Raw genomic sequence first — 13,362 nt, forward strand, 5'->3', positions numbered from 1 at the left:
TGCCAACTGTTACACTATAGGTAATGTTATAAGTTTATTTCACCGGTTAGTTAATTTCGAAAATATAAAGTAGACACACCGGAGTTAATAATATCAAAGGCACGATTTACTAAATGCTACAGCCTAACTGCACGGGGGCCCGAAGCACTGTCATGTTTATATTTAATTTCTCGACCGAAATGGAGTCAACATCGCTGTATTTCTGAAATTAATTGTAACCTCCGTTTGTCAGCTCCGCATACTACTCCACGGATATAGAGATAATGGATTTAATTTATTTATGGGTCAGAATGGGCAAACGAGCTCACGACCCACGTATTAAGTTATTATCTTTTTTTTATTGCTTACATGGGTGGACGAGCTCACAGCCCACCTGATGCTAAGTGGTTACTGGAGCTCATAGACATCTACAACGCAAATGCGCCACCCAGCTTGAGATATAACTTCTAAGGTCTCAATATAGTTACAACGGCTACCCCACCCTTCAAACCGAAACGCATTACTGTTTCACGGCAGAAATAGGCTGGGCGGTGGTACCTACCCGCGCGGACTCACAAGAGGTACTACCACCAGTAAATCACAAGAGGTTCTACCACAAGTATCTGAGCGTATAACATCACACCACAACATAAATGATAATTCACCTTGCGACATATGGTCCAAGTTTGAATTACACTATATAACGGTTTTTGTTTGGGCTGGAAGTCGTTATTGCTACAATGGACCCGCGTCTAAGGGAGCTCGCGGTATATTTGGATCATGTTGGCTAAGAACCGCAAAGGCCAAGGACGAAGGTAATAAAGGCCCACCCGATAAACATCTCTGCTGCACTCTGGCCCGATACCCGATCCCAAGATCGAACCCGGCCGAGGTAGTGGGGTTTCTGCGATCAACACTATAACCAGATTTGCAGCTCACCCCAAGGACCTCCCGATAGTGAAGTTACCCAGGCGACCAATATCTCACTATTCCTACCGCATTATTATTTCGAGACAGAAATAGGCATGATATCGACTATTCAGTTGGTGATTATAGTACGCTGGTGTATTGCTTAGAGATACAGCTACTCCTTTTCAAACTACACAGGCTATACTAATAACATATTTAGAGCTACCATCGCACTTTAGAATGGTCAATCTTAACGCTCTCTACTGACTGTTTCCGTTTATAGAACTTTTAAAGCCCAGTGGGGGCCGTAGGACAGCGTTTTTCAGACAGACATTTACATATGTGGTTCGTTATTTGTTGTTCGTATTCGCGGGATATTTTACTCCGAACATATCAAAGTCAAACACACCATTTCAACAATATCTATAATATGTACAATATTAAAATATAGACCAAAAGTAATGTAAACACCGCTAGGCACTAGAAGATACAAATTAAAACTAAAATTACGTTTTTATATTCAACTTAAATCGACGCGCGCGAATCTTGTTGCATGACGTCACGGGAAATCTGCGCGTTCGGGAACTCCGATTGCGTCCGATGACGCCCGAGTGCGACCGAACGTTACACGCTACATATTTAATGGTTACGTTTAAGCTTATCCATTCTAGTGTTTATTTATCATTGTATATTTGAACGCGGTCGGCAGGGATATGCCGCGGGCGGTAAATCCGCGCTGGAGCCACGTGGCGGGCGGACCACAAAAGTGCTTTTTGATAGACAGTCACCACGACGCCCGCTCGTTTAAAGCCCCGCGTTGGATACAGCGGGAAATTATTCATTTAACTGGTATTTCGTTTTAATGTTGCAAAAATTGTTTTCGATCGAGCAGCTAGCTAATTTTAATAGATGAATATGTCTGTGAAACGGAAATGAACGATTTTCTTGTCAGTTTAATATTTTAGGCCTAACCTTTTAAGGTCCATTGGGAGGGTTATGCCAGTAGTCACCACGCTTGGCAGGCGGGTTGGTGACCGCAGTACTATGTCCTTTCCTCAGGGCATGCTGGGCTATTGAGTAGCTGTGATTCCATTGTCATCCCTTACACCCTGGAGGCCACGTTTCGGTAAGCTTAGCGTTGGGCGTCCCCCTGCCCGTTGGACGGATGACTTGCGGCGATATGCTGGGAAAAATTGGATGCGGAAGGCGGAGGATCGTTCATTGTGGCGGACTATGGGAGAGGCCTACATCCAGCAGTGGAGAGATACAGGCTGATGATGAACCTTTTAAGGAGTCCCAATCCGACCCTACTTAGGAGTTCCAACTCCTTAAAGCTCTTCATCGATTTACACTCGCAACAAAATTACCTCTTTTTTGAGGAGATACCTGAAGGAAGCCTAAATCTCCAACGAAGAAAACCAAAGTACTTTTTATTAGGAACGGAAAACGAATATAAGGCGTATTCGAATCGATGGGCCGAAGTAAAAGTTATCACGTTTATCTAAGTTAACGTAAAGGGCAATTACGAGGCACCAAACGTTTTCGGGGAAGGAAACGTACGTATCATTCGCGAGAAGGGCAAACGAACGCCAAAGAACCAGTGTAAAGAAACAGCTAAATAGATATTATATCACTTTTATGGCCCTTTACTCTGGGCTTCGTTTGAAATACAGCGATCGCGGAGTTTTACACCGTGCCTTGTTTGATGTTTGATGCTATTTCTTTTCCACTTTCCTGTCAATGATGCGTATCGATGTCGTGGAAAATTTATAAATTTTTACCGTACTTTGTAATGCTATGACTTCTCTTGCTGTTTCTCTGTTGCTTATACCGAATCGTCTATGGGCAGTGCTCTAAGGAATTGTGGTGTGAATCGTAACATCTACCATAGAATAGAATTCATTTCTACTACGCGAAACAACTACATTTACCTGGAATACAACTGGAACCAGCCGTTTGGTGGCCCAATCAACTCCAAACTAGTTATCAAGTCCTCGGCGGCTTGGCTGTGTATGCATTGCTGACGTCCGAAGACGGTATGCGTGTACGATGAGCGACGGTAACCACTTACCTTAGGTAGGCCACATGTTGCCTACAAGGGCAATAAAACAATTCCTTGCTTTTCAGTTATATAAACAATTAATACGTCGTTCTAGATAAAGTCTTGAAATGTAGAACACAATTGATTTTTATTTAAAACTAACTGACCCGGCAGACTTCGTAGTGCCTCAATCGATAAATAAAAGACCTAAGCTTTTGTATAAAATAAACTTAACACAAACAAAAGGAATCCGTCCGACGGGGGACACATCAAAGGAAAAAGTAAATTGTTATTTTTATTTAATTCCGAGCGTTTTCATATTTATCTACCTTTTAAACCTTTTCTAGACTTCCACAAATAATTTAAAACCAAAATTAGCCAAATCGGTCCAGCCGTTCTCGAGTTTTAGCGATATTAACGAGCAGCAATTCATTTTTATATAATAATATAATATTGTATCTTAAATGAGTGCAGTAGAATGGCCTCGAGCAGGGAGAGATGGCGGGACATCGTGAGACGCATCAAGTCTGCCCCACCAACACTACATGACGATCACGACCACTCTGTCAAGAGTGACACGATTAAGAAGAAGAAAAAGCATCTTATTTTTAAGATTTTTATATCTGATAATTTTCCGTGATCACTCAGAGATTACATTGGTAATTTTTAATACAAATTTACACAGTACAAATCTGTATGAGCGACAGTTATCTTCGAATTAATTTCAGAACAAAATGTTGCCATTGAAATGAAAACAAATTCACGAGAATTTACATAACGTTCCCTAAACGGCTGTAACTCACCTATTTCCTACTTTAGTACAAAAAGAAACAGCGCCCGTTCGAGATGTAAAAATATTAATAAAAAAATATAATGAAAGCGAGGCTGAAAGGGAAACATCATTTGAGCGGGCTGAGCGCAAAGATATTAGGTCGGAGGCAAAACGGCGCGGCATAACATTGCCGGAATAATTTCGACGCCAAACAATGTTACTTTGTCCGGCTAACGGCTACCAAAAGGTTTTTTATATAGCTTTCCTTGCTCAGTCTAAGGGTTCGTAAAGAGAAGACAATGTGTTCAACGCACGTGTAATCATAGTAAGTGTCATCTTTAGTGAGACCCCAAACCGCGTTTTGTTTGTACTCCTAATACTTGCTATTTTGTAACGTTGTATTTAGCAACCACTTTGATTAGCTGTTAGGCATTAAAAACAATCAAAAATTTTATTGATAAAACGTTTTTATGTTTTGAAAACAATGAGGCGATAACGTTTCTCCGCGAAGGTGACGTGATACTTATTTTTTCACAGCTTTTCATAATTATTTGTTTCCAAAAAACCAAAATTACATTTCAATAGACTCTTGGTGTTACGATGGAATATACGTATTTCTAAATGAAACGAAATGAAGCGGCTTGCCGAAGCGGCTCCGAGCGGTGCCGAAAAATCACGAAGCGCTCCACAGGGTCTCGCGTCCCCGACTGGTTCAGTGTGTTTTGGACGTCCATTTATGCGTTTTTTTTTTTTTTTTTTTTTTTCCCTACCTAAGCTGAGAGCCTTGAGAGGCTATTTCAGCGTAACCCTAACGTTTGTAGGTGAGCTCACGGGGCTCAAACCTGATGACGTTGCTAACACGAACCCTAGCAAAAGCCGTGCTTCGCAGAATCTACCACCGGTTCGGAAACGCGACCCGCTGAGAAGATCCGGCGAGAAACTCAGTGGGCTGTGTCTGAGAGTTAATTTACTCGTCGAGCCCTTCGTCGCAAGCGACGGGTTCGACGAGAACGGTGACCGGTGCTTGAAGTACCTAAAAGCACCGTTATGTCGTGGCTCTCGGAGCGCCCTGAGATACTTTTATTTCTATTTAGTTTCTTATCAACAGATGTCGCTGCACGTAAATTCAACAATACCTGAATCGCGGTGACGAGATGTTACACAGTTGATAGCCGTTCTCGTATTTCTCTTGCTAAATTATACTTACCTGCCGTAGGGATACCGTGACCATGCAGGCGGTTCCCCCAAGGTGAGGCTGCTCCATTTCACTGCAGCGTGGTTGACCCTTGCGATTATTTTTATTTTTCATAAGTTTCACTTCTACGTTTTTTACATTCTTTTTTTTATTTATGAATTTTCAAGTTGTCATTTTGCCCAAGTAAATTCCAAAAGAAGTGTCCCATCTACTTAATCCGGCGTTCTTGAATCAGCATTCCGTTACTGTAATTGCCGTTTGCGGTGAAATGAATAAAACATTTGCTTACTTAGATTCGCTGTATTCGATTCTGGTTAACATATTTCTTGTTTAATGGAGATAAACTGTGAATATATGCTTAGTTTGTCTTTTTTGTTGTGGATAGAAGCAGGGTTTCGTTGAAATTAAGATTAAGGGGGTGCTGACTGGAAACTTTTCTCAGAATATATTGTGTTTTCCATTCACCTAACTACATTTTAGAATATATACTTAATATTATAAACCTGAAGAGTTTGTTTGTTTGAACGCGCTAATCTCAGGAACTACTTACTGGTCCGATTTAAAAAAATCTTTCGATGTTAGATAGCCCATTTATCGAGGAAGGCTATAGGCTATATAACATCACGCTAAGACCGATGAAAGTCGGTTAAAAAGCGTGACTTTGGTACCTTAAATAACTCCGTAACATTCTATTATTTAAAAAAAAATTGGTAAAAATATCATTACAAAAAAAAATACATGTGTGCAATTCACACGTGGTAGAAGTGAAACCTTCAAAAAATAAAATACAATTATCCTAAACGTCTTAAGTATATGTAAAATTTTGTCATTAGTAAATAATTGTAAGGTAGCGCCCTCTGTGAATTGATATTTTAATTTCACGTATAATCCTAAATTAAAATTCACTACAAGAGCTTTCATACACACGTTAGTATTAAAAAATCTCACAGATGGCGCTGTATTAAATAATATGTATATTTCTGTCTCATTCTTTGCTGGCTTCATCCTACACATTTTTGTATTTGTGTCTCTTACCTGTCGTTTTTTCCGTTGCATCCGGTTTGAAATCACAACGATTCTAAAGAAGTTTTCACTTCAAAAATATTTTCACTTTCTACGTAAATGAAGAGGCGTGTAAAATTTAGCGTTATGCCAAAGTAACCATTTCACGCAGACGAAGTCGCAGGCAAAAGCTAGTAAAAATATGTGAGGATCGTAAAAAGAATATCTAAACCTCAATCAGCAGTTAGCATTAGTATAATACTTAAATTAGTATTGATCGAGAACTAGGTAATACTAATTTAGAGAGGCCGTCCCAGAACAGCTTGGCGTCGCTCAGTGAAGCAGGAGCTGGGCGTCTTGGGCATGACGTGGGAGGAGCTAGAACAGACTGCCCAAGACCGATGTAAGTGGAAGGATTTGATTCGAGTCCTACACCCCAGCAGAAGATAATATGAAAGAAAAAAAAAGAAGAAGAAGAAGACCTGAGAACCGGAACTGTAATTTATTAATGATTATGACAATAAGATGGCAGTTTTTTTTACTTACCTGACACTTATCATTCTATTTTGGGCAATTCACGATATATCTTTATAAATTAAGCCTATGTGCTATTTTGATGTTTAAGCTATATAATTCTAAAGTTTCATCAAAATCCATCCAATAGTTTTTCCGTGAAAGAGTAACAAACATAGTAAGTAATACATCCATAAATTTTTACAAACTTTCGCGTTTATAATATTAGTAGGATTGCCGTAATTGTACATTCTAAAAAAATAATATTATGTAAAGTAAGATATTGACGACGAGAATTTTTAGCATAGATTTTAGGTTTTTCAGTAAACGAGGATGATGATCCAGTAATTTTGGCGAACATTGATAGAGGTCCATATCCAGCAGTGGACGCCTGTGAACTGATTTTTTTTCCTACCTATGCTGATAGCCTTGGGAGGCTATTTCAGCTTCACTCTAACGTGTGTAGGTGAGCTCACGGGGCTCAAACTGGAGTGTTGCTAACACTGACTCTAGCAAAAGCAATGCTTCGCAGAATCTACCACCGGATCGGAAACGCGACCCACTGAGAAGATCCGGTGAGAAACTCAGTGGGCTGTGTCTATGGGTTAATTCTCTCGTCGAGCCTTTCGTCGCAAGCGACGGGTTCGATGAGGACGATGTCAGGGTGAACTGATAATGATGATGATTTAAGCAACGAAACGACTGAACTATTTTAATTTACTGTACAATTTAGGAATCTCGTAAAAGTTTATTGTAAGACAACGGACTTTTGTACATTGTAAATTCTGCTTTTGAAATACATTGTTGGTGAAAAACCAGTCGCAGATAATTTCAAATGGCCTTCACTTATATCAACTTTTTTAAATCACAAATAATCGTTACCTTGTTTGTTTTAATTCAAAAAGAACAATAATATAATGATTTGAGGAATAAAACAACTATTTCTTTTGAAACACCAAGCTACCAAGTCAATTTTAAGTGGCACATTTCTAAACAAAATGAAATGAATCAATAAAACATTAACGACAAAGAAACCTTTCTTTGTAGGCATATATCTATAAAATGAAAATCAAATAAAAATGGAATACAAAATTTAGAAAATCCAGTGACAAATTCAAGTTGGGAAAATTTGAATTCGTGTCGGATGTAGAGACAGATGTCGTTTAGCAGCACCGGTGCGCGAATACACAGCCTGTTTTAAATATACACACAGAAATATACTACTTTATGCTTATTTAATTTGAAATCCAGGGCGGAAATGTTCTGTTTCCAAATTGTACACAAATATGAGTCTGTTTCCTGAGTATTTGTTTGAATGAGACTAACTTGTCGTTGTGGTTCGTCGTATTAGCGGTAGGTTAGTTCTGTGATTACCTAGTTCTAATCTTTAAAAAAATTAAAATAACCCGATTAGGATTTTAAGCAACGTAATGATTCTAACAAAATATCGTGACTATCGATCATTATTTAAAAAAATGGGTAATGCTTTTATGTGTACAATTAATTCAACACAGTTTTATTTCATTTTAATCTTTGAATAAACATTCTCGTGACAAAACTAAATATTTGAACTCGCCGATTTAGGTAGCAAAATCCGATTTTGTATTTTGTATGATATATTATATGTCTATTACTGAAAGAAAAGAATATCATAAAAAGAAATTTAAATACAAAAAGCTCGCTTAAAGTTTAGTCTATTGATACTTGTAGACAATGTCCTTTATAATTCCACTTTCTTATTTTATAAAATAAGAAAATGTTTGCTACAAACTTTTATTAGTTTAATATATTAAACTAATAAAAGTTTGTAGCAAAAATACTCTGGGAGTTAGCTCTTAGTTATTACGATACCAACGGACAGCATTTCAATTTTACTCACAAATATCTATAATCTTCTATAGCGTTAGTGTCGCATGATCAAATTAATGTCATTACTAGGCTAGTTTGACACGAGCGGCGCGTGATGAGAGCCCTGTGGCCCCAATGTGGCTCTATTGACAAATGACTCAAGTACTCCCTAGTTTAGGCTGATAACACATTTGTGGGCCTATAAACTAAAAAAGTGGGAGGCAAAGAAGGGTCTACACTTGTAATTTTAGCTACACACGTAATCAATGAATACATAATATTATAAACCTACCTATTTGGAAATTACGAAACTTACTTTTTTGAAAGTGAATCCAATGATGACGTCAATAAAAAGCAGATACTGGTGTCATGTCTTAAGCCTCCGTCAAACAGAACGCGTACTTAGCGCTGCGTACTTAACGTCGCGCTCTTCAAATTGACTAGATGAGTCTAACGCTCCTTGACGCAACGCATTCGCCAAATCATAGTGCCTTTCGATAGCAGTGTGAAAATTTAAAAGTACTAAGAAATCGAGTGATTCAGATGTGGCATTGTATAAGCATGGGTATTTTCTAACTATTTAGATCATTTTTTCGGGCATTAGGCATTTTTCGGGCATCTAGTATTTTAATACACATTCACTCGGACGCTAAAATAAAATTTGTAAAAAATTACAACGCCTGACGTCAAAGCGTCCTAACGCCGCAGAGCGCTGCGTACTTATAGCGCTGGGGCTCTGTTTGACGGTATGTTACCATAGTAGTACAACACATCTCAGCGTCATAGCGCGGCGTCTCTGACGCGCGCTAATTACGCGTTCTGTTTGACGAAGGCTTTAATGAATACCTTGTCACGTTATCCTTCGACCCGATGTGGTTTTCTTTCAGAATATTGAATGTTCAAAGCGCCCCATGAGAAGTATTCAAGAAAGAAATTAAAATGAGAGTTCTAAATATATATATAGTTATAATTATATGATAGCATATAATAGCAGGGGTTATTTATAATAGCAGGAGCACAGGTAAGAATATCACGAATTATGTGAAAATGATAGTAGTAAGTTTTCCATAGCTTGAAGAAAATTTTCACTTCAATTAGCATCAATGAAAACATGTCCATTAATATTGAAATACAAATATTGTCGTTTTCGGAATAAAAAAAAAAAAAAAAATATTTTACGTAGCATGCATGCCTAGCCTAATGTTCCTTTGTATCAACAAACAGCGCTTTACTATAATTAAGTGATGTGATTAATCGTGCTGTGTGCACCCAACGTTTTCTGTAATGGACTGTTTTGATCACGAATTTTAAAGTTTAAATCTGTAGGTATGTTAAGAGATATTATAAGAGTTTTATTAAATGATCTTGTTGGTGTAATAGTCTGTGAGTCTGAATAAAGGGATTTGGGTCAGTTTGACTAAAATGTGTATGTTATAAGCGATCATAATTATTATTATAGATCGGATACACATTCATTGTGTTGTTATATTTAATATTTGTGTATTAAAATGGTCATTTAATAAATTTAGTATATTGGATAGTAATTATTTTTCTTTTAATTTAACAATTTTATTTTTCTCATCACCTTTGACGGATAGGGTATGTCTTAGGCATTTCATCTACTAAGATACAATGGTGTACATGAAGTTGTAATATTTAAATAAATTAATTTAAAATATTCAAAATTTCAAGTAATACCGGTGGTAGATACAACAAAATCTTTTTCTCCCGCAAAGCAGTGATACGCTCAGGTCTTGAAACAGATGAGGCAGACGAGATATCAGCTAAGGCTATAAGACTTCTTCATGTCTTAATACGAGTGAATTCTAATATCTATAGGTTCCGTTCACCGCTTAACATGAGTTAGGTCGTTGATCGTTCACAAAATGGGATTTGGGCTTCCTACCACCAAGTTCCAACGAGGCTTGTAGAGAGTACTTAACGGTAGGCAGCGGCTTGGCTCTGTCCCTGGCATCGCTAAAGTCCATAGGTGACGGTAACCACACACCAGCAGTTGGAACCTGTGGGTATGCTCGTCTGCCTACATGGGCAATCAACCAAAAAGTTGATGGTGGTGTGCACGTTCTGGTATCCGGGCTTTGGTAATATCTGAACATCAGATGAAACGTGATCTATTGATCTACGGTATGTCTATGGCAATAAATAATATTTTGCCCTGAAAAAAAAACAGTAACACAATATTCTTTTCATATTTCACGACGGACCTTTTTCGCAATCCGTCACAAAGCATTTGAATTTTTCATTCGGATTCTCAACGGATATTCTATTCATACGTACGATCGTAATTCCGCAAAGTTTCGCGAGATCCCGTATGAAATAATCAAACGATCGTGTAGGCGGGGCGAGAACATGTGGCCATCAATAATGTATGAGTTCCAAAGCGACAAAGTATCAAGACAAACATGATGCTACGTGTACCGACAGTGCCGACCAAGAGGTTCATTTGCAGACAACGCTGAATGTGGACGCTGTTTGGAATCAGCAGCGCATAGGATTAGGAATGTGCTGAGCTGAATCGAAGTTCGGGATCAATAAATGTAGTTTGGTGAATTCGTTTGTTTTATGAAAACGTGTCTGTGATCAGTGGTAGATCATGGCTTAATAGCAAGTTGTAGGCGCCATACGTCTATGTTATGTTCCATGTTTAGATGTCCCTACTAATAGCTTAATAATACTAATACCGATAGCGCTTTGTCGTTCAGGGCAAAGTAGAAGGCTCCAGATCGCGTGGAAGGTTGCCCATGCGATGGACCGACCAGATCAAGCCAGTTGGCTGTTTGCATGAGTATACCAGGCCCACCACAAATCGGGAGAAGTGGCGATTGTTCGTAAGGCGCATAGCATCTGCCCACAGCAATGTGATGTTGAATGACGACCACGACCGCTCTGACAAGAGTGATACGACAAAGGACTAACAGCTTAGACGTTCCATGTATTCGTAGCCAGCAATGCGATTATGCCTTTTCAATTTTTTCTAAGAAAATACCTATTTAAAATGGTTCCACGAATGATTTGTGTCATGTATTGTACAATTGTATTTTTAGTGATCACTGTTATAGTCTGTTGTGAGTGTCATCACTGTGCATATATCGGCACGAAGGCAATGACATATTCCGGTATTGTATTAGGGGTGGAGCAGCCGTTATATATATCAATTAAGTCTTCCATTTCATGTCCAAAAGTGGATTGCGGCTAAGTACATTTTGATCTGTAAGGACTCTTTAATCTTATCTTTGTTGTCGGGGTTTTTGTGATGACGCTGTGAGTCTCCATTGTAGGTTTTATCAGACATGACAGGTCGCATGTGTCTATTTACGGCTATTTACATGAGCAGCCCGCCTGTTGGCCACGGACTCTGCTAGGTATTTTATAATAGGTATTTTATAATAGGATTTTTTTTTAATTACCTAGATGGGTGGACGAGCTCACAGCCCACCTGGTGTTAAGTGGTTACTGGAGCCCATAGACATCTATAACGCAAATGCGCTACCCGCCCTGAGATATAAATTCAACGTCTCAAGTATAGTTACAGTGGTTTGCCCACTAACGTGAAGAAAGAGGCTTGAAATTTTCTGTTTGTGTCATCTTTGAGTCGTCTCGATTTGAGACAGTCCATCTTAGGTAAAATAGTTCAAATCTTAATTTTTCATTATGATAAAATTATTAATAAAAATTATCCTTGTGTTTATTAACACGGCTTTATCACAAACAAACTCATGTTCGAGCTAAATGTTGCCAATAATTTAGATGAAATCGCCAGATCTTATCGAATAAATCGCTGCAGAGAACTTGGTCGCAAAGCAGTCGCGACAGAACGTGCATTGCATGTCTAATGTCGGAAGGCGGATTGAATTAAAGTATTGTTCGGGAACGGATAAAATGAAAAAACGAACATTAAGGTGAGGGTACAACGTCTTTCAAACACAAGTACAGCGGTCCCCGCAGTCAAATTGAATAAGTTTCCCCGTGGTGCATTGTTATTGAGCATTCCGATGTCTAATGTGATCGAACAAGGGAGAAAGTTGTTTCTGAACATTTGCTGTATTTAAGTGAATAAGTTCACGTATTAAGTGGTTCTTGAAGTTCAAAGAGCTAAAAACGTGCATGCCCCCAATCACATTGAATTAGGTCGTAACTAGTAAAATTAATAATTGTGGATTTTGGAACGATTTATTTAAATGAAAAATAGCCTACTCCTACTTCTATGGGCTCACATCTTACTGTCACCATTGAATATTAGATTGGAGATAGCTATGAGAGAGTAACTGATGACTCCTTTACTACGGACAGTTGGTGGGAAAATAGTTGGCTCTATGAATTAGGCTTAGAATGGCATCACGCGGATGTCGTAAAATGCAACTAAGACGTACTGGACTTATATTGAGCCTGCTCTTATAGATACTAGTGCCTTGTCTATTTCTGCCGCGAAGTAACCAAACATTCCGCTTTGAAGGGCTTACCAGTCGTTATACTATTAACACTTCGGCTTCATATTCTAATATTGATGGTGATTTTCATGTGGTTATTTTAAGTACTCCAATTATCGCTTGAATTTCAGTAGACCGTTTGTGTGTTCGGCCATTTGAAGCAATCAAAAAAGAATTGCTTGATATCGACAAGGTCGCACGCTCATGTTAGGTCAACAATCGAACGATTATCATGCAAGATCATCTAACCTCAGTAATTTTAATTAATTCTCTCGTCAACACTCTTTGACCTTCCTTGGAATAGTGAGACCCAAACCAAGCTTTCTCGTGTAAAGTAGGAAGAAGTTAAATGTCAAACTGGTAATGGAAGTCAGCGTCACGAGTGACCTAGAAAACTACATGACTAATTAGGAGGATCCCGTCCTTTGTGTAATAAAGGCGAAAGTGCACATCGCTGTTAAGAGTTGGAACTGCAGGGTTGTGTTACAAAACCTATTTTAAAATTTTAGGGAATGTTCTCGATAGTTTTATGATTTGTTAACAATGCTTACTGTGATGCACAACAACAAGTTTCTTCAAATAATATATACTTTTAGTAATAAAAAATTTGAGAGGAGTAGTAAGTAGTATATTATAATATAACTAGTATTTCTTT

The sequence above is a fragment of the Bombyx mori genome, chromosome 9, assembly GCF_030269925.1.
Source record: "Bombyx mori chromosome 9, ASM3026992v2".
In the NCBI taxonomy this organism is placed as follows: domain Eukaryota; kingdom Metazoa; phylum Arthropoda; class Insecta; order Lepidoptera; family Bombycidae; genus Bombyx; species Bombyx mori.